A 21,042-nucleotide genomic window follows, 5' to 3' on the forward strand; every position below is an offset into this window, starting at 1 on the left:
TAGGGAGTATAACGATTGAATGTGCGCGTCATATGAGATTGTAAATATTGCAATGCATCCAGGACTCTCCCTCCCCTTTAAATAATTTGTATTGTTTTTGCTTTGTTTTTAATTCCGCATTTCATTGCTGGATTTATTCCTCGCTAGTACCGCTTTTAACAAAAATATGTGAATAAAAAAACCAGTTTGTCTGGATTTGAAAAGCAAAGCGGTCATAATCGCAATTACAAACTTTCAAAGAGCTAATCAAAACTTGATGCGTATTAAGCTAAACTGAGTGGAAGCACTTAAGAGAATATAACAAGTTTGCGTACTGCATATATAGGCAAATCTCCAAGGATGATGCGTTCAGTAAAACAAGATTGATTTGCAGCTTCATTTTCCGAGAGTGGCCGTTTCATTGTGTTATACGCGTTGATTTTCTAAACGATCTCCTCGTTTCATGAGACACGCATCCAATACCAGATAAATCTTCCTCCCATCTAAATGTCTCGGCTGATGGTTTTAGTATAATAATCTGTGAACGTTTTGGTGGGATGGGAGGTTAGCACCAAGTGTAAAACTGATCATTTCCTCTTATGATTTTTGTCTGATGTTTGAGACCGGCAGAATTACACTTTAATTGACCCTTTGACATTCATTTTATTGGTTCTTCTTGTTAACAGGAATCCGAAATACATGGCATACTTATAATATATACTAATAGTAAAGCCATACCTTGAGATTGACGTGGAACTAAATTTTTGAATAGGCATTTGGGAAAACAAATGCCATGTATTTCCACTAATCTGGATAAGGAGTAAAACACATAAAAATAGACCTAGGCAAAACAGGCAGCAGTTTTCAGATGACACAATTCACAACTGTTTGTTCAGATATTGTGTTAGTGTGTACGCTTCCACCATCATGTTTTATCGTACCAAAGCATATCCTATTTATTCATTTGGTTTTATCAGCTTCCTAAAAATCACGATCAATGACGGAATGATGTCGGGCAAATGTGGCAGTGTGTACGCACTCACGACCAGCAATAGAGACAGATATCTGTACAGAGTCACGATCTTTTCAGCAGATGGTTATGAGAGATAAAGATCACATATCTGAAGGTAACTCGTGTAAATGTGTACACATGAATCGGCATGATCATCGGGACCTTCAGTCCTTGGTGAAATCATTACAGAATTTGTGTCTGAAGATTGCATAGTTATTATACTCGGATAACACACAACATTACTAAGAACTCACCACACGTTTTAGCTGGTGCATAGATTGGCATCTTTACCTTGCGCGCCTGGTTCTTCCGCTGGAATATATGCACTCAAACCCCCATGTAATATTACCGTACACAAGCTACAAACTACGGTACATAACCTGCCTCAGGAAACATCTTATTTTATTGTACAGATGTGTTTTTTTCTTGGGAAGACCATTTAACATACTAAAACAAACAGCACTGTGGTCAACTGTAAATTGTTTTGTATGCCCCCCTTATTTTACTTGAAGTTTGAGCTGTTTTTAAACTTTTTATTCATTTCACACTTTGCCAGATTTAACAGAAATGTTTCCCTTCTCTTGTAAAATGGGGGTTTGACTGATTATCCCCTTTTCCTCATGAGTGGTATCTGTCTAGTGGTGTAACAGTGCTCAATGGGTTATTTAACCTGTGACATATAAATAACTTATGGTATAAATTTATTTAAAGGAAATAGCGGCAGGGCACTTATTTATGTAATTACACATGCACTTATTTTTTATATTGTGTATACTTTGGTAAGGGAAATCTTTAATTTCTGAGACCAGGGGAAAAATTTGTTTCTTTTTTTAGCCTTGCTTAATTTCTTAAGGTATATATCTGATACAAAAAGTCTTTGTGGATGGAAGCCTTTTGTGTATTGTTATGTGGGAAAATGGCTTGTTTGGGTTTTGTGACTTTTGTGTGAATGTGTATACTGAACTGTCTGAAGAAAAGCCCATATGTTAATCAGGTCTTTTGATGTGTGAGGCCTTTTGAAGACAAGAAGGGTTAATTAAGACATTGCTACTAGATTTCCTGTGTCTAAAAACAAGATGCAGGACATCACTGAATTTGTAAGATATCATAGATAAGTGTAAATATTTTTAGCTTTGCAATGCATGTTACATCTATGTTTTGATATACAGGTTATGTCCTTATTCTAAAAATAGCCTGTGTCCAAATCTGTATAAAAAGCACTGTCCTGGTACACTGAAATGTATCATTCTAATGTTCCATCTGACCTGACCACTGATAACTTTAATCAATGGAACTGTCCTTGTCAGGGCACCTGAGTGAAATAAAACATCACTCTTTGCTTCAAGACCCTTCTTGACAACTTCTTCAATATTGATATAATCCTGTGACCTGCAGATTAAACCCTAAAATCTAATCCATTCTCTGGCTGTCTCTGAGGTTGGACTCAGCTCTCCAGTACCACCGCCCTTCCGCAACCCTGCACCTCTGGTCAGTGTGATAGACCAGGGGTGATCCATCCACAGCAACCCTGATCCATAGTAAGAGGTCCGGAGTTACCAGCCCAATTGTACCAGCACAGGAGTACACTAGCAGTGACAGAAACCCAGAAGGAACATAGTTCTAAGCACCATAAAGGAGCTCAGTGATGGCAGCATTGTAAGCCCCTCCTACTGCGGAAAGAGGGCGCATATGGGATAACGTAAAGGAACAGTGGCAAAGTAAGCCCAGCCGGTTCCCAGCAACAACAGACAGGGTGGCATAGGCGGTCCATCCTGACACATAATCCATGGTGGGCACAAGTTTGATGTTGCACCTGCCACTTCCGAGTTACCTTTGGTCAGCTCAGACTCTTTTCCTCCCTGGGTTGTGTAGGGGGTAACTCGGAAAAGGCACATGCAAGACTGAAACAAGTAAAAGTTGGAACATCATCAACACATTAACACATCAACACTGTTCACGGTATGATGCTATAATTATGGGCGCCCAACCATCTCCTATTGAAATCTCAACTATATTGGTGCTTGCTGCAAAAATGTGTATGTTTCAATAAAATTTCACAATGTGCTGTAATTTCCCATAAGCCTTGTGAAAATGTGCTGTTATTTTATGCCATGGAAAAATGGCATAAAACACTCTGTTTTTTCCTAGTCATGAAACTTACCATGCCTACTTTTGATATTCTTTGAAACAACTACTAAATGCAAAAAATGGTCAAACACTTAGAAATGCAGAAAAATATTTACTTTTACTGAAGTTAATTGTCTCTTCGGCTCCTCTCCCACCTCCTCACAACTTCATATTCGTTCTGTAGTCCCGCCCACTGACTAATGTTGCCCTGGAGTAGTCTGTAGATTATCCTCAGGACCACACTAACAATTTAATAGGAGGAATTGCAGTGTCCCTCATTGCAAAGAATTTTTTCAGAAATCGGTACAGCAGTACAGGAAGGATTGTGTTTTAGAGCTTTTTATGTCAAACGCTATACATTATTTAATAATGCATGTGACGATGTTGTGGATACTAGGAAAAGTTTTTAGTAGAAATACCTGTTGCAACAGCATTTAAAGTGTGTCATTATTTCTATATACAGTCACTGAACACTGCTGTGATTTTCAGTCTCAGAATTTACTCTGAGTACATTATCCTGTTGTGACCGGGTAGGGGGGCGCGGGTACCGTCTCCTGGGGTAGATGGTATTTATAGCAGCTGAGAAACAAGTCCAAAGGGTTTGTACACCTGGTCTCAGACAGTTTTGTTCAGTTAGAAAACAAAAAAAACACCTTGCCACCCGTCTCTAACTAAACATTGGTCACTGCTGACTAACAAACTAAGACAAAACAAAAAGAAGTTTAAGCTTAGTAACTTACAGAGAAATATCAGACTCTCTATCTCACAGAGACTCTGCAGCCCCTGTCCCCAGGCAGTGACTAAGCTGCAGCCTTTTACCTGCACCACTCAGGTGCAACAGTAGGATCACTGATATCTTGGAAGACCCAGTTAATGGACCTAATGGATGGAGCCCGTCCTCTCTCTCCATTCATAAACCCAGGACCCTTTTCTGGCTTCTCAACAGGCCCATAGCTCTTCAGCAAGCAGCTTATATAAACAGACATTCTCTGGAGGTTTTTTTAAAAGCAATAGGTTAGGAACCTAGGTGAAATATACCTGTATTCAAACACCAATCCAGTGACTTTGTTACACTATATATATAATAATCCATTAGTGTCTCGAGTATCTATGTTATATGAGAATAAACTGATATTTATTTCCATACCTATAACCATATTCCCTGAGATTTATCTGCATTAAGTTGCTCTTTAACTTGTAGTAAGTTATAACACACATCGCCGTGGTAGAGATAATATTGAGATATCTGGGACTTCAAAAATGTAAATTAATTTCAGGATCTCCAATTTCTCCCTCATAAAAGATTCTGGGACATAAATTGCAAGGCACAAATAGAATTCAGAGAGTTTCTCTGCAAAATGAGCACAACGGAGAATGTACTTTATAGTCCAGAAATATTATTACTCCCGTTTGGCTCTATTTGCCATAGAGCTTCTGTTATTTACAGTAATGTTCCAGGAGAGAGATTTCCCGAAAATAACATATAGTTGTTCATGAATGTGTACAAGTTTAATTAGTCATTCAGGATCAGGCACTGATATAAAATAGGGGTGGTGTCGTCTTCAAATCTTCCCACCACTGATAACACCCACCATGCACACAAAACACCTGTGTCTGTTCTTGTCTGTGTTAAATTACTTATCTGCCCCCATCATGATTGATCATGCTTATTGTAGCGAACATAGAGGAATTACAGTTATAAGGATTAACCCATCACATAATTGTGGGAAATAAGGCTTAACCCTAACTGCATTGTAAATTCTGGGTATCAAATGTAGGCTTTACACATCCCAGTGCTATTAGATAACAGTTGTCACTTTTAGGGAGTAAACAGCTTCAAAGGCCACTGAGATGAGCTGCATCCTGACATAGGAGAGTTTATTGACACAGAGAGAGACTCTAAGGAGCCGTTCACAGTATGAGATCTTTGTAGGCAAAGGCCATACCTGAAGGCTCTCTAGGCTGGTATATATAGGAATATGAACTTCAAAGAAAATGTCTTCATATTTCCTAGTTTTGGGAATCCATGTGGTACTCCATACTGAGGGGCAGAAACCACACCAGGGTTGTGAATTACAGGTACTAGCAGTACCATGGAACAGCTGTAGTCACATGTCTTTGGGAAAGATATGTCATATTGTTATAATTCCATCATGTTTGGTATTTAAATGTGCAGGAGATTATGACGGGGGAGTTATGTTTCTGGGATATATCTGAGAAAAGACAGGTCAAAACTTTAAGAATAGTTTTGAACAAACCCTAGATGACACCCAGGAGACATTTCCGCCCCCCAGATTAGCACCTACACTGCCCCTGGGAATGCAGTCCCCTTTTATTTTGCTTAAAAACCTGTGTTGCTAAGGGACAAAGGACTAATGTCATTAATCTAATTGAAGGACTTTCCATCTTTTCTGCCTGCAACAAGCATACAGATTATTACACGTAAATTTATGCTCTGTACTTTCATCCCATTTGTTTTTATAACTGTTATGCAATTTTTTTTTTGCATGTCAACTGTTTATTGTTTTCATAACCTGTAAGCACTGTACTGTTTGTATATTAAATAATAATAAGTAATAGTGTTGTCCTTATTGCTCTAAATGAATTCACTGCCTGTTTAGAAGAGAGATCGCTTGGCTGGGTTACCTCTTTAGAGCTTGCATACTAGACCTGGAAGTCTGGGCTTTGGGCTTCCATTTACAGGTTAAAAAAAATAAAAAAATAATAATAGGTCTTCATAAGCCTGAAAGCTTTGGGAATAGGGAGAAGCCCTAATTCTGGTGAAAACTCCCATGTCTCCAGATACCATCAAGGGAAGGTATATTTTCTTATTCCTGTGAGCCTAATTATGGAAAGAACATTTTTAGACAATTCTTGTAATAATATTAGATACAAATGCCTGAAAAATAAGCATTACTGTACCTAGGGACCTACCTTTTTTTTACCACCTTACAAAAACCTACATATAGATTTTGCTCTATTGTTGTAGATAAATAACTTGGTTTCAGAGCTTGCAATCATGCCTACAGTTATGCTGCACTCATATGTAACATTTGTATTACACTAGTAGTGCGGCGCAGTTAGACAGGAATGGTGCAATTGACTCACCCTACAACAGGCTATTAATCTCGCTATTTGCCTCCTTTAAACACGCTCCATCCGATATCACATATGAATCATCAAGGCTCCGGCCCACAAGAAGACAGAATAGACTAATTATATCTTGCTCTTTATTTCTATTTCAAACAACAGGAAATAACACCATCAATGACTTGCTAAACTTCATTTTCACATGTTTAAAACTGGCAGTGACAACTGTGGCACAAGCGCAAAGCAGAAAATCAAGCTATGACCTTCATATAATATAAGAAGCAAATCAATTCAAATACCGGATTAAAGTCCTTGATCCCTGTCTTTGTTGGGGAAAAAAATTATCAAAACCCCCAGTATATAGCTTTATTTCTGCACCAGCTTCTAGTAGATAATGGTATTTTAAAGATCTATGTTGAGTTGTGAATACGCAGTGTAAGCAACATGCACCCGTCATGTCATGTCCGTGGTACAGCATGGCGAAAAGATTATCCGAGACCTCGAGTGCTGCCAATATGCAACGCTGATAAATCCAGATTCTATTTTACTATATAATACACAATGCATTTTATCCAAGAATATACTCTGTGTTCATTCCTGAGCTGGAGGGGAGAACAAGTAATCTCTGTTTTTTAAGAGCAATCTAGGAACCAGTGCTCCACAATAGGATTACGGAAGAAAAAAAAAGCTGTTGGTTATTTTCCCACAAGGTCTCTAAAAATATATAAATGATTAATCATGTGACATGATATTAATTTAAAACCTTAAAATACCTTCGATAAAATGAAGAAAAAGTGCAGAATATTAACAGCAACATTATAAAGAAAATGTATTGTAAAATTGTAAAACTAAATAAAAATATTTTAAATAGTACCTTATCTTTAAAATAACCAGAACATGCAGTGTAAATGTTACTTATATCAACAATCATACAAATGGAAATATAGAATAAAATATATATTAAAAAAAATATAATAAAATATATTTCGTTATATTTATCTTTAACTATCACTCCTGTTAAAAATTTCACAGTTGCACACTTGCACATAAGTTGAGTTTTAATAAAGACCGCAGAACTTGAGCATAGCTCAGGCTGTATTCAAAACCAATCGTATCGTAAGGTACATTTCGATTTTGAACATAAAATAAATTAACTGTTAACAGTATAATCATTTATAAAAATAGCAATTGTCAAATCTAATTTTTTCAAAAGCTAATGTCCGTTTCTGGGTATGCACAGAACTATTTCACACAAGGTGCACTAAACAAAAGGTCGTACGACCTAACTTGAATCGGGCCCTTAGTGTGTAACAAAAGTAACATATCCAGTTACCTCACTAGAAAAAATATATAAATGCAAAAAAAATGATATTATGGAGCACTAAAAATATAAAATGTTATTTATAAATGAGCCCTGATATTTCAACACACTTACATTCATGTCCTCATTAAATTGTTTAGCAGTGTGCCTGATGCTGGTTTGGACGTTGCCCATTGTCGTGGCATAAAAACTGCAAATTTGTACTGTGCACGCCCAGAAAACGACTCACACGCACACACGTATGCAGCATTGTACGTATCTACACTAGCAGCTCCTTACGACTGGAGAGGAGGAACGGAGGAGGGAAGGGTGCTGAGACAGACCAGCACAGAGTCATGTATACGCAGATACAGAGACGTATCTTGTTATGTACCTGCTAGAGAGCGCAAATACACGCAGATGGTGATCATGAAGGTCACCAGCCCTACCTAGCCACTTCTGAGAGAACTTGACCCCTGAGGCCCTGCCAAAAGCCATCTAGAGGAGAAAACTAACTACCAAGTAAGATCTGAGTGTCCGTCTGTGGGGTATTGCAATAAGACAAAGTGATAAATTAGTACCAGAGGTTCCATATTTGGGTAAAGAGTTTTATCATTTAAGCAAGCAGATATTTTTCCCATAGAAGCAAAATACCAAATTTTACCATACACTCTTTGCTTGGATGGGGGTCAGGCTTTTTGCAGCTACAGTCTATTAAGCCCCAAGCAGCGTTAAGAACTTGAGCAGCCGATTTGTCAGAGGTAGGGCCCAAACCTTCCATCGCCAATGGGCGTGGTTTACTTGAGCATAAATTACACCCAGCGTGTCCAAATCAGCGCCAGGCCCAGTGTGTGCAGGAGAAGTCACTTGGTGGCCGTATTCCCTGGCTATAAAGTCGTTCCCCGCTTCAATAAATGCTCAATGACAACATTAGTTCCTTGGTATTATGATTAACTAAACTGATGAATAGGGATTGAGTGTATTCAATTTAGAGAGCCCAGTGCAGGAAATCAAGTTGATATTGAAATTCATCCTCCTGGTCATACACTATTAATTATTGGATTGTGATTTGTGAAGGGTGCCCGGGGAATCTCATATAACATTATTACAATAAGCACTATTTAGCCTTGATGGGATGTATTCTTTCTTAACCTTGAAGTATATAAATATATTATATATATATATATATATATATATATATATATATATATATATATACACACACACACACATATATATATATATATATATATATATATATATATACATATACACACATATAGATATATATATATACACACACATATATATATATATATATATATATATATATATATACACACATATAGATATATATATATACACACACACATATATATATATATATATATATATATATATATATATATATATATATATGATATATTTATATACTTCAAGGTTAAGAAAGAATATATATATATATATACACATACACACACATTTTTCATGGCATGCTTTCACTGTGCCTGTTACATCCTATACAATGTCAATTCATGAGCATGTAAATAATGTATAACTTATTCTGTCTGCGAAAGTGTAGTATCCTGTCTTTCTTTACCCCTTTTACTTGGGTCAAAGAGCTAACACTCCAACCTAGTATTTAGTCTTACCAGACAAGTTGTGTCAGGTTATTGACACATTATGTGTGGTTGTTGGGGAGTTTGCCAACTCAATTCAGTTGTAGTCTCCTTTCTGTGCATTTCCTATTGCTGGTGTCCCAATATCCCTAAAAGTTTCTTCTTTTTTGGGGCAGATTTTGTCTCTTTCGTTAGTTCGTCCTCTGTATGTTTATAGTGATACTTGTCTATAATCGTGATGTTCAGGTCTTATCTCGCTGCAAATCTATATGCTCTATTGCAATAAGTTTACGTATGAGTCTCAGTTTGTCACAAGTCTATAAGTTAATATCATGGGGGGAGGTCTATTTATCAATATTGGGCATTATAATTGCAGCGATAGAATATCTTCCATTTCCACTTTTAACAAAATCAAAAGAATAAACTTAAAAAGAAAGAAAAACAAAAAAGTAAAAAATAGATAGATAAAAAATAATAGTTTTAGTTTAAAAAAACAACTTTATTTTAATCTCTGTGTTTGCGTACGAATAAAAGATTCAACTTTCATTTTATTAGAAGTAGGGTAAATGCATACAAATAGAACAGATGTAAGTGTGTATATGTGAAATTTTAAAAAAAATAGGAAAAAACAGTTCTGTGAAGAGATCTTTATTACAGACCTTGAAATGAGTATAAATAAAATGAATTATATAATAAGTGGCGGATGACAATGGATTCATTGCAATGTCAGAGCGGTGGAAAAGTGGAATCAAGCAGGTGAATGGAGTATATATGAAATTAAACACAACGCATTAAGCACGTATCTTAAAAATCCATGTAAGAGACATTTATACAAAGCTTCAAAACGTAATAAAACAATGTTATTCTGACTTAACTTGACTCTGATAATACTGTTATCATGGGAATATTCTGCTCTTTCAATAATCAGTAAGAAACGGGTAAATTCGATTTTCTACTGTACAAACCAAAATGTTTCGCTGTAACAAAGGGCACTTCATTTACATAATTATTTTATATATTTTATTACAGAGTGAAAAACAAAGAAGTGACCCCAGTATGACCGCTGCCTCACAATTCCATCCTGAAATCACAAATGTCAATCAGATAAAATCCTTGGAACAATCACCCCTCTAATGTCCTCTAGTACTTACAGCTACAGATACTGGGCCTGATTCATTATGAGCATAAATGCCGAAACGTGCCGTATTTTCCATACAATCACTCTGCGCATGCCCAGAACCGGACTATACGGCAGTGAGTGCAGCAACATCCAAATCATCTTTGACCACAAAGGACCCTTACTACAGCCTACGATTTCAGGGATGGAACAGGGAGGGGACTGGGCGTATGCCCATAGTCAGTGTACAGTAAGGCCGTGCCAAGCTGGAGTGCACACAGCAGCGTCCGATTCAAGCTTTGGGCATCTCTCAGGTACGTGATTTTCTGTTGTATCACTTGCACCAGCTACAGGTCAGGTGTAAGTGCTGATTACTAGTGATGACGGCTGGGTATACAGCTAGAATATGTGTTTGTAATCAGGAGCAACTGTAAAAATGTATTTTATGTACAGTAGATATTAATTACATCCTAATATTTTACTGGGGGGGGGGGGGGGTGAAAACAAAAATTCTTTTTTTAATGCTTTGTTATTAATAACTATATTATCAGATGACATTAACTGATTTTTTTGCTATACGTTCTTTTGGGACTTTATATTCCACATACGTATTGGTCGTATCCTGAGATGTATTATCGATTAGAGCTGACCCGTATTCAACAATTGACGCTCCTACTGCCGTGCGTATGCCTGATTTATGTACATTTTATAAAAAACGCAACTTGCGTTCGTTTTGCGTGCAATCCATTTTTATATTGTTAGTGACTTTGATACCCTGTGGTAGGGACTGCTACAGTTTTACCGCCCTTACAGTAAAGAACACCTTCCTCTGCATGTCCTTTCTACGGTCCATGGTACTAAAGTTTATAAGGCAAATCATTGTGTTGACCTTGAATATATTTATACAATTAAGTCGATCATCTCTAAGGTGTCTTTTAAACAAACCTAGGTTTTCTAACCTTTGTCTAACATAAACTTTCCATTCATTAATGAGATTGCTCACCTCATAACTTTTTTTTCTTTCTTCTGCAGGGAGGTGTCCACAACTTTACCCCATGTTTAAGACATGTTCTAATCAGTAAATTATACAATTGTAATTCTATGTTTGCACCATCTGTATTAATTCCCCATTTCATGCATCAAGGTTCCCCTAGAATTCTATCTTTCCAACAGGTGTATCCCATTTAATGTGTTAGTAACATAGTTATTACCACATCCTGGGTTCATGACCCTATATTTACCTAAATTTATTAAATTCCATCCGCTATGTCATAGCCCAGATTTCCATTTGATCTATATTTTTCTGTATCCGGTTACTATACCGCTCGGTGTTGATACCCCTACATATCTTAGTTTCATCAGCAAATATGGACACCTTATTGTCACAAGCGGGGTGCAGGCTGATGGCTTCAAATGATTCTGCTTCTCATCATCATCATCTATTTATATAGCGCCACTAATTCCGCAGCGCTGTACAGAGAACTCACTCACATCAGTCCCTGCCCCATTGGAGCTTACAATCTAAATCCCCTAACACACACAAACCAAGAGAGACTAAGAGCAATTTAATAGCAGCCAATTAACCTATTAGTGTGTTTTTGGACTGTGGGAGGAAACTGGAGCACCCGAAGGAAACCCACACAAACACGGGGAGAACATACAAACTCCACACAGATAAGGCCGCGGTCGGGAATCGAACTCATGACCCCAGTGCTGTGAGTCAGAAGTGCTAACTACTAAGCCAACGTTCTGCCCACAACCCAACAACCGCTCGTTTTCTAGGGACACTTAGGAGTGGGTGGGCGGGTAGTTTGAATTGCGATCACGTGATTGTACTACAATCTTGTCGTGTGGGCTCGGCTCCCAGGGAGCATTGTGATTGGATCCCTGCACTTGCATAGTGCAGATAGATGTACTCCACTCATTATAAGTGTAGTACATAACCTGCTCTTTGTACTACTGCCCCTGGCCTGTATTGGACTATCCTGCCTTCCAGCTGCCCTGACCTCTGCTTGGTACTGGGTCTGGTTCGATTTGTAGTCACATTTCCTGCCTGAACGTTGACCATTCTTTTTTTATATATTTTATTTTCTACCATTGGACCAACATTATAATTTTCTTCAATATTTTTCTGTGCCAGCGACTTTCCTCTATCACTATGTGCACAAGACCTAGGGGTAACTAAGTACTGGTGAGCACGATCAAGTCTATGGTAAAGGGGACTTCTAAAAGCCATTCTGGGAATTATTTTTTGGCATCACACCTACATTCTAAGCCATCTATAAGGTTATTAATAAAGAGATTGAAAAGAATAGAGTCCAATGTGGGTGGACACAAGTAACAAATTCAGCTCACTCTTATCATGCTCCATGTATAATTATCCTTCATCTTCTATCCTTCAACCGGATCTCTACCCATGTACACGTACTAATGTCCCAAAATAGCATTTACACTTCATGAAGTTTTAGTCTAAGACTTAAATCTATAGACGAATAGCAACAAACTAAATGTCACAGTTATGTAACTTTATCTAATGAAATACCTTGGAAGGCTCACATTAGCTTTCATTTTACAAAAGAATGCACTTTAATAATAGTTTAATCATTCCCCTTTAATGTTTACACCATGGTGAAGAACCATCGAGGCATTAACGAACCCACAGACAAAGTCACCAGCGTGATGGAATGCTGATTGGGTGACTCACAAGCGTTGAGAAAGAATAGTGGGGAAAAAAAATGTCCTTAAAGATGAGACGCTCGATTAGAGACTTCGGGGTCTTTTCAACTTCAAAGCACCGTTTATTTTCTCTCCTAACACTTCCATTCATTATGGTGTCATGTAAATTTTTGATTTTCCTGATGATTCCAGTGAAATGCTCGTTGAGTGAAAAAGGTTTAATTATCATTGATTATGAAGCCGTAAAACTGCAGAAATCGAGGTGAAAAGTAGATGTTGATTGCTGAATGCCGGCTCGGTGATCTCATGCATAGTTGAGATTAGACATGAATATACATCATTTCTAAGTATCTCCTAATGCACTTGGTTTTTATGCTTTAAACAAGACACATTTGTCTTCGGTGAAACAAAAGTGTGTTTTTTTTTGTTTTGTCTTTTTGTAGTATTTTCAGAGGGGTGTTTGGGTACAGAGCAAATTCGGATGAACACTTTTCATACAGACATTTGAACATGGTGCGGCTCACAGACTTGTGACTAACTCATTTTTTACGCTGAGTAGCTGACAGTGGTTTTCTTTAATAAATATATTGTTCTATTACAAGTGAACAGTTCATTAAAGGGTTTCACTTCTCAGCTCAATGTTTCTCAAATGCTTTATATCTCAATTACTCCTCTCATTACAGCAAGACTATCAAGGGGCCATATATATATATATATATATATATATATATATATATGTATATATATACAGAAATATATATACACACATACATACAAACACATATATATCTACACACACACAAATACACACTATATGGACCGAAGTATTTGGCCGCACCTCTTAATTATTGAATTGAGGTGTTTCAATCAGACCCGTTGCCGGAGGTGTATGAAAACAACCATCTAGCCATGCAGTCTCCATTTACAAAATGGGTCGTTCTGAAGAGCTCAGCGACTTCCAGCGTGGTTCTGTGATAGATGCCACCTTTGCAATAAGATGGTTTGTGAAATTTCATCTCTACTGGATATTCCACGGTCAACTGTAAGTGATATTATTAGAAAGTGGACGGGTTTAGGAACAACAGTAACTCAGCCACGAAGCAGAAGACCACGTAAAATCACAGACACAGTCAATGACTGCTAAGGCGCATGGTGCGTAAAAGTCGCCAACGCTCTCTGCTGATTTCATAGCTGAAGAGTTCTGAACTTAGGATGTGAGCTCGTATGAGCAGGGCCCCTCTCCCCTCCTGTCTCCATACCTGTTCTTCTACTCCATCTTCGCTCATATATCTGCCCGGAGTTCTGAAGTATTGGTACTTTGTGTTTATTGCTCTGTACTATGTCACCCTGTATGGTCTCCTGTTTGTACTATGTACGGCGCTGCGGAAACCTTGTGGCGCCTAACAAATAAATAATAATAATAATAATAATAATAATAACTTCCGCTGACATTAATGCAAGCACAAAAACTGTACGACGGGAGCTTAATGGAATGGGTTTTCATGGCTGAGCAGCTGCATGCAGGCCTCATATCACAAGGACCAATGCCAAGCGTCAGATGGAGTGGTGTAAAGCACACCGACACTGGAGCAGTGGAAACGTGTTCTGTGGAGTGATGAATCACACTTCTCTGATTGGCAGTCAGATGGGCAAGTCTGGGTTTGGCAGATGGCGGGAGAACGTTACCTACCTGACTGCATTATACCAACTGTGAAGTTTGGTGGAGGAGGGATAATGGTATGGGGCTGTTTTTCAGGCCCCTTATCTCCACTGAAGGGCAATCTTAACGCTTCAGCATACTAAACCATTTTGGACAATGTTATGTTTCCAACTTTTTGGCAACAGTTTGGGGAAGGCCCTTTTCTATTCCAACATGACCGTGCCCCAGTGCACAAAGCAAGGACTACAAAGACATTGTTTGATGAATTCGGTGTGGAATAAATTGACTGGCCCGCACAGATCCCTGACCTCAACATCGAACACCTTTGGGATGAACTGGATGGAGATCGCGATCCAGGTCTTCTGGTCCAACATCAGTGCCTGACCTCATAAATGTTCTACAGAATGAATGGGCACAGATTCCCACAGAAACACTCCAACATCTTGTGGAACGTCTTCCAAGAAGAGTGGAAGCTATTATCACTGCAAAAGGGGAACCAACTCCATATTAAAGTATATGTATTTGAATACAATGTCATTACAGTCGCTGTTGGTGTAATGCATCTGAATACTTTTTGTCCATATAGTGTATATTATGCCTCTATAGTCTCTGATAAATAATACAATAGCACAAAGGTGATTGATGCTTCCAGGAGAAGCACTGCCTCTGTTTAATGCTACTAAATAGGGATGAAAAGCAGAATTAGACAGCTTCATACCAAGGTGAGCAACAGACAACGACAGGCCAGACCAAACAGCAGATGACCAGGTTTAAAAACTTGATCTATGGTTCTCCACCCAGTGACCTAGTCTTTTCCAACTTTCACAGCCATGTACCGTGCATACGTCTTGGTTTCTTCTGAATTGATATCAGTAGAAGTCACCGTATGCTTGAGTTTATATGGAGATTACAGTGAGAGTTCTTTTCTATGTATTGTTACCGTTAACTGACCACACAATACATTTTGTAGTAGAAGACAGTTACTGTATGTACTATCTGGAACACAATTAGTCTGGTCTATTACCGTCCCTGGCTTCCAAGCCATGGAAATCCAGGTTGAAATAGAAGGTGAGGGATTGTCAAGGAGGAACATGTTTATAGTGTCATACAAGCCAGCTCTTGTAGGAGACAAGCTCGTTACAAGATTGGGATATACTGACATCTACCCAACATAGTCTTCAAACAGCGTTATCGATTATGTAAATACCCCAAGGGAATAAAAGTGCCTCATCTTTCTGTTTGAATATTATTAATAATTTGGCATAAAACAGCTTAAGAAACTGCTCCTTTCAGTTATTGCTTAGTAGTAGTGGTAAATATTGAAATAAACAATTATTGACATTAATATTGCTTCCAAGTGAGAAACATGATGCCCCTTCTTATTTAATTTCAGTGCATCACACACAGATATTCCCTCTACTTTTACAATAATAATTGTAAAATTAAAATCATTTCACTGAAGTTTATTTGGCCCTTAATTTATTTTGTGCAGGAAGGATTTGTAACAAAAAGAGAATTATGAACAGTACGAGGGATAAAGGGCATCAGATAAAACACAGGATTGGAGCAATTAATTGTGTAATGACTAATCTAATTAACCAATGTGCCACATTTAGGGCTCAATGTAACTTTCTTTTGCGATGTTCAGTTCTGTAACATTTAAAGGGTAACCAAACTCTCGAACAATCTAAAAATGTCTCCAAATCCTCAATCTAAATAACAAACAGTTTTCCTCAAGTTCATTTACAACCGCGCAAAAGTGCAAACCCACTTTTGTGACATTATGCACCTACTTTTTCATTAATGTATTTTCTTTTATCAGTAAACTCATGAATTTTGTGACCCATGATGGAGGCATCTGCGGGGGTCTAATGGTTTGCGGATCGTTTAGGTCAGCTTCCCCTGACTTGTTGGAGAACAGAAAGCCTTTATCTCCCTGCAAATTTACTTGAATTTTCTACCCCTTCTGAGTCGACAGCAATCATGTCTCATCCTATAATTCAGTGTCACACATATTGCACTTTCTAATTACACTTTTGCAGAAAGCTGCTCTAGTGGCCAATCGCACGTCAACCAATATAATAAAATATTCAACACAGAAAAATGTGTCTCTATAATACTTCTATCTCCACGCCCCTACTGTGCTGAACTTACACATGATACCCCCCAATCCGTCTCTCCAAGAGCAAATGTTCGCAGTTAGTAGATATGTTCAACTCAAACTACGGGCGTAAACTGCGCACATGCACAGTGTGCCAAATTTGATACACGTTGCATTTTTACATGGAGCAAAATGTGTGCCCTCCCCCTAACACATAGAAAGCTTCAGAAGTGCTAGACACACCCCCAGAGGCCTGACCACACCCGACGTGATATGGACACGCCCCTAATGCGACACAGCCATGCCGCTTTCGCTGGAGGCTTGACTGTTTCCGAAATTTCAAATGCTGTGTGGTATGCTGTCAGTTCACTGGGAACCAATAACATCCCTGGATTTTTAGAAAATTCATATCCTACATTCTGATTGAATAATGGTTCAGCTTTCAAGATGGCTGCCCGCATTGCACACAAATGATGGGTATACTTAAAAATTGCACTACTACACAGAAGACTCTACTAAAGAACAAAAAATACACATATATATATTTTTAAATAAACTGTATAATAAAAATATAGAACTTGTCTCCTAACTATAATTTCCTTTACACGCAAATGTTATGAAATATTCTGGAAACATGTTTATAGAGTAGAGTTTGTTGCCTGCTGTGTTTTTGTTCCTCACATTCACCGTATCACACACCTGTACAATCTGACGTCTACCTGGCGGTCTTCGAGATACAGACGTAGAATGAGATGAGAAGACAATGGGGAGATGCCGTCACCTAAATTGCCTTCAGCTGTGTTTAATTGCCCAAAGACAAAATACAGACAACATAACTTGTCTGGGATAATTGCATCAAATCGTCCTGGGAACTAATATATATTATTTTCTACTTCGCTTAGTCAGCTTCTCTTGTATGCCTTCAGTACACGTTTAATGTGCAGGTTTTTGTTTGGCACCTAAGAAGTGATTGTACTTTTATGTCAAGACTCCGACAGGATTGCTATTACGGTGTACGGGCTACTTCTTCCGCATAAAAACACCTCTACATAAAAATAAAATGACAAAGAACATAAATAGACACCCTATTGGTTTCTATGTTTACAGAAAGTATCAGGAAAGAATGAAAGAGGTTAAAAGGGATGTAAACTCCATACTGCGGAGTAATATCCATAGCAATCGGCCAGGGGACCAGTTAAGCTCAGACTGTGGCTGGAGCCTGTTTTACTGATTCCAGCGTTTAGTTCAGAGCAGTGACTACTGCTACTTACTGTTCTCAGAATGAATCGAACTGTTCTGCTCGCTTTGGGGTCGCCCTTGATGGGACAGTCTCTTATCGGATGCTCTGTCCCGGCATGACTTTAATGTTTACATACCTCCGAAAGAGCATTGTGTAAACACTGCAAAGAGCTGCATTAAGAAATGCAACATTTCCCATAAAAATTGCCATACTTACTAAATAGGCTCCATAGTCTGAACCTGAACGGAGGGAGTCTGAAAGGTAGCGTAAGGAAACGCTTCTTTATAGAGTGTCCGGTGGGGTGGGGAGTCATAGCGTTAGGGCTCATTCACACCTATCTGCCTTCTTTTGCGCTTTTCACCTGCTAATAAACACATTAAGGGTTTACCATTGGTCATAGGTGCATTCGCAGAATGTAAAGATGTGTCTTAGTGCAAAACCGTTGCACCGTGCATGCGCACAACTTGCGTCTGTCTGTATGTAGAGCTGCAGGTTGCTTGCAGCCCCTCGCTCTTGCAGAGGTAGATCGGGGATGCTGACATGCAAGTGCGGTACAGTAAGGTACGGTTCCCATCACAGCGCACCGACCATTTTTCCCATGCCTTAATGAGAGCTGCCAGTACAAAACATTGTATTGGTAAAAGTAAAATACAGACAATTGCATTGGAAAACACATTAAACATGCATCACTAAAGCATGCGTTAATAAGACTTCTCCCATGCTGTACCTGGCCTCTGGGATGCTCTCTCTTGTCCTATCGGACTATTAAAAGTTTAAAGCCGTTTTACTTCATTCAGTTCTCTAGTGCTCTTTGCATGTTACACCCTATACATTTATATGTATCATTTATGCATCATTTATTTTCCTCATCTCCTACGTCAATGAAAGCTTTAGCACTCAGGGCCTTCCTCCATTTATATAAGTTATGTCACTGTATTGTAATCCCTGCAGAATATGCTGGTGCCATCTAAATAAAATATAATAATTATAATTTCATTTTGGTACTGATACTTTAATGGACATGTTCAATTTTGGAACAGTCCTTTAAAGATTACAACCTTTCTCCCTATACCTGCATAGTGGGAGTACCTCCCTGAAACTACATTCCTCTGCACCAGGGAACCCTTGAATAAATTGGGTCACAAGAATGGAGGCTTGTCTGACCTGTCCAGACCCTGTCACTCCACTTTTTATTTCAGCGACTTAAAGTGGTATCATAATCCCAGCTTCTATAGTATGTTGGCAACCAATCAGTGTCCTGTCCCTGTCTCCCTATTGTCAGTATTACGGAATTGTCTGTTACAATGTAGCAGTGGGATAATTTCACGAACAAGGCTTGATTAAGGGTTCAGGCCGCCCTATGCTAATATATTCGGAGCCCACCCTCGCTTTCCATGCCAGGCCAGTACGTGGTAAGCAAAAACGAACTTGGTCTTCATTTAAAATCCAGCTTCCTTAAATCCCTCCCATCAATCGTTACATTTTCACATTTTTAAAACTCTGCTCCATTTGGCTTTTTAAATGGGGCACGGCACTCGTTGTCTCTCATGTCATCTTCATCAAGATCAGAACTGTATAATGGAACACAGGCGTGAACAAGCACTACTGAGGGTGAAGGCGTGAAAGTACAGGGGGGTTCTTCTCACCACACGTGCCTGCCCGAGGGTGACTCGTGGTCTTCAGCTTCCACCATGGAAATACGTCAAGATTAAACCCTTATTATATTTTTATTTCGTGGTTTGTTTGTTTTTTACTTTGGAGAACAACGATTCTCTTATATTTTAAAGTTTCAGTTTATGCCTCCCCATGTCGCAATTTTGCATCCCCAACAATCTTGTGCCCCCAAAAACCTTGCGTAATTGGCTGCAGCCTAGTCAGCCTGTTGGATAATCAGGCCCTGCTCCCGAACTTTGCGTTTCCTGGGAATGAAACTCTACTACTTGTAAAAAATTTTGGTTTTGGAAACACGCTGATACGGCTTAGAGAATAAATTCACCTTAGGGAAGGTTTACAAACGAGATTCCAGTGTAAACAAATTCTTCCTGATTCATCGTTACAAATTTACAATTCTATTTGCTACATTATTTTTTTGTTTGTTAGTTTATTGTTGTGTCAGGGGTTTATTATTATATCTTTTAGTGTCATTTGTCTGTTTATTAGATAAAGAGAGGATTTTTTGTTAGTATAAATAATAAAGCAATAACATTTTTGAAGGTTCCTTTTGGCAATATTCACCGGTATAGAAACATAAAAGAAAAAACTTCCAGCCACAGTAAGTTGAAGGGGAAATTGTGTTAAAGAACTTAAATCAGGGGAATTTATTAGCCAAGAGAATAAGCCGAGGAGGCTGAAAAGCTCCGAATTGTCTGGTGGAACGTCTCAGTGCAGTGCGCAATTTATCAAACAGCCGTTAGATGTTGAAGCAGAATAAAAGTTATTTAATTTACATACAGATTTTGTACTTTTGCAGCTCATAAAGGTGCCTTGAGACCTGCGCTTTCCAATAAAAGGTGTATAATTTAGGTTTTTGAGAAAATGAATATATAACGCTGTCTGAGAGGTAGCCGGGAGGAGGAATGACCAATTCATAGTCATGCACAAATACTGTGTGGCTCAAAAAATAGTTTTGGATAGGAGCTCACATTTTTCTTAACAAGTAACACACTGATACCAATTGAACTATTGTGCTGCAGGGAATAACTGTCACTTATTGCAAGTTCCTCTGTGGCTAATTCTGACATCTGCGAGATAATATCCCAAAATAATTTGTCTGCAATTTGCATATCCTGCAAACAAACGATATAGGGACCTCACTATCCCAATGAACCCTACTGACCGCGCCAAGCCACACGTGTAAACAGGTAGTGGTCAACTTTAGACTGCAGTTACCAACATGTTTGATAATTATATCAATTTAGATAGCATCCTTATTAGTATTGGGCGTCGTTAGCCCTTTTTGGGTCTCACAAACTGTCAGACCAATTGTCAGATATTAGCTATGTTGTAGTATTGATTACAGCCTGATAAATTTGCAACGCTGATAGGTCCGTGGCTTTGGTATGATGGAGTTTCTCATATATTGAACATGGCAGCAAAAAAAAAAAATGGATGTAAACTAATG

The 21,042-nt window shown here is 38.4% G+C and overlaps 1 long non-coding RNA gene across 1 annotated transcript in view; it reads left to right on the forward strand.

Moving 5' to 3' along the window:
• The window catches only part of LOC142104006 (uncharacterized), a 246,263-nt gene that overhangs the window by 34,693 nt on the left and 190,528 nt on the right, over positions 1-21,042 (forward strand). The window contains exon 2 of the long non-coding RNA XR_012679486.1: positions 10,157-10,558. This is a non-coding gene — a long non-coding RNA (uncharacterized LOC142104006). The remainder of the gene's footprint in view (positions 1-10,156; positions 10,559-21,042) is intronic.

This window comes from Mixophyes fleayi, chromosome 10, assembly GCF_038048845.1.
Source record: "Mixophyes fleayi isolate aMixFle1 chromosome 10, aMixFle1.hap1, whole genome shotgun sequence".
NCBI classification, from domain to species: domain Eukaryota; kingdom Metazoa; phylum Chordata; class Amphibia; order Anura; family Limnodynastidae; genus Mixophyes; species Mixophyes fleayi.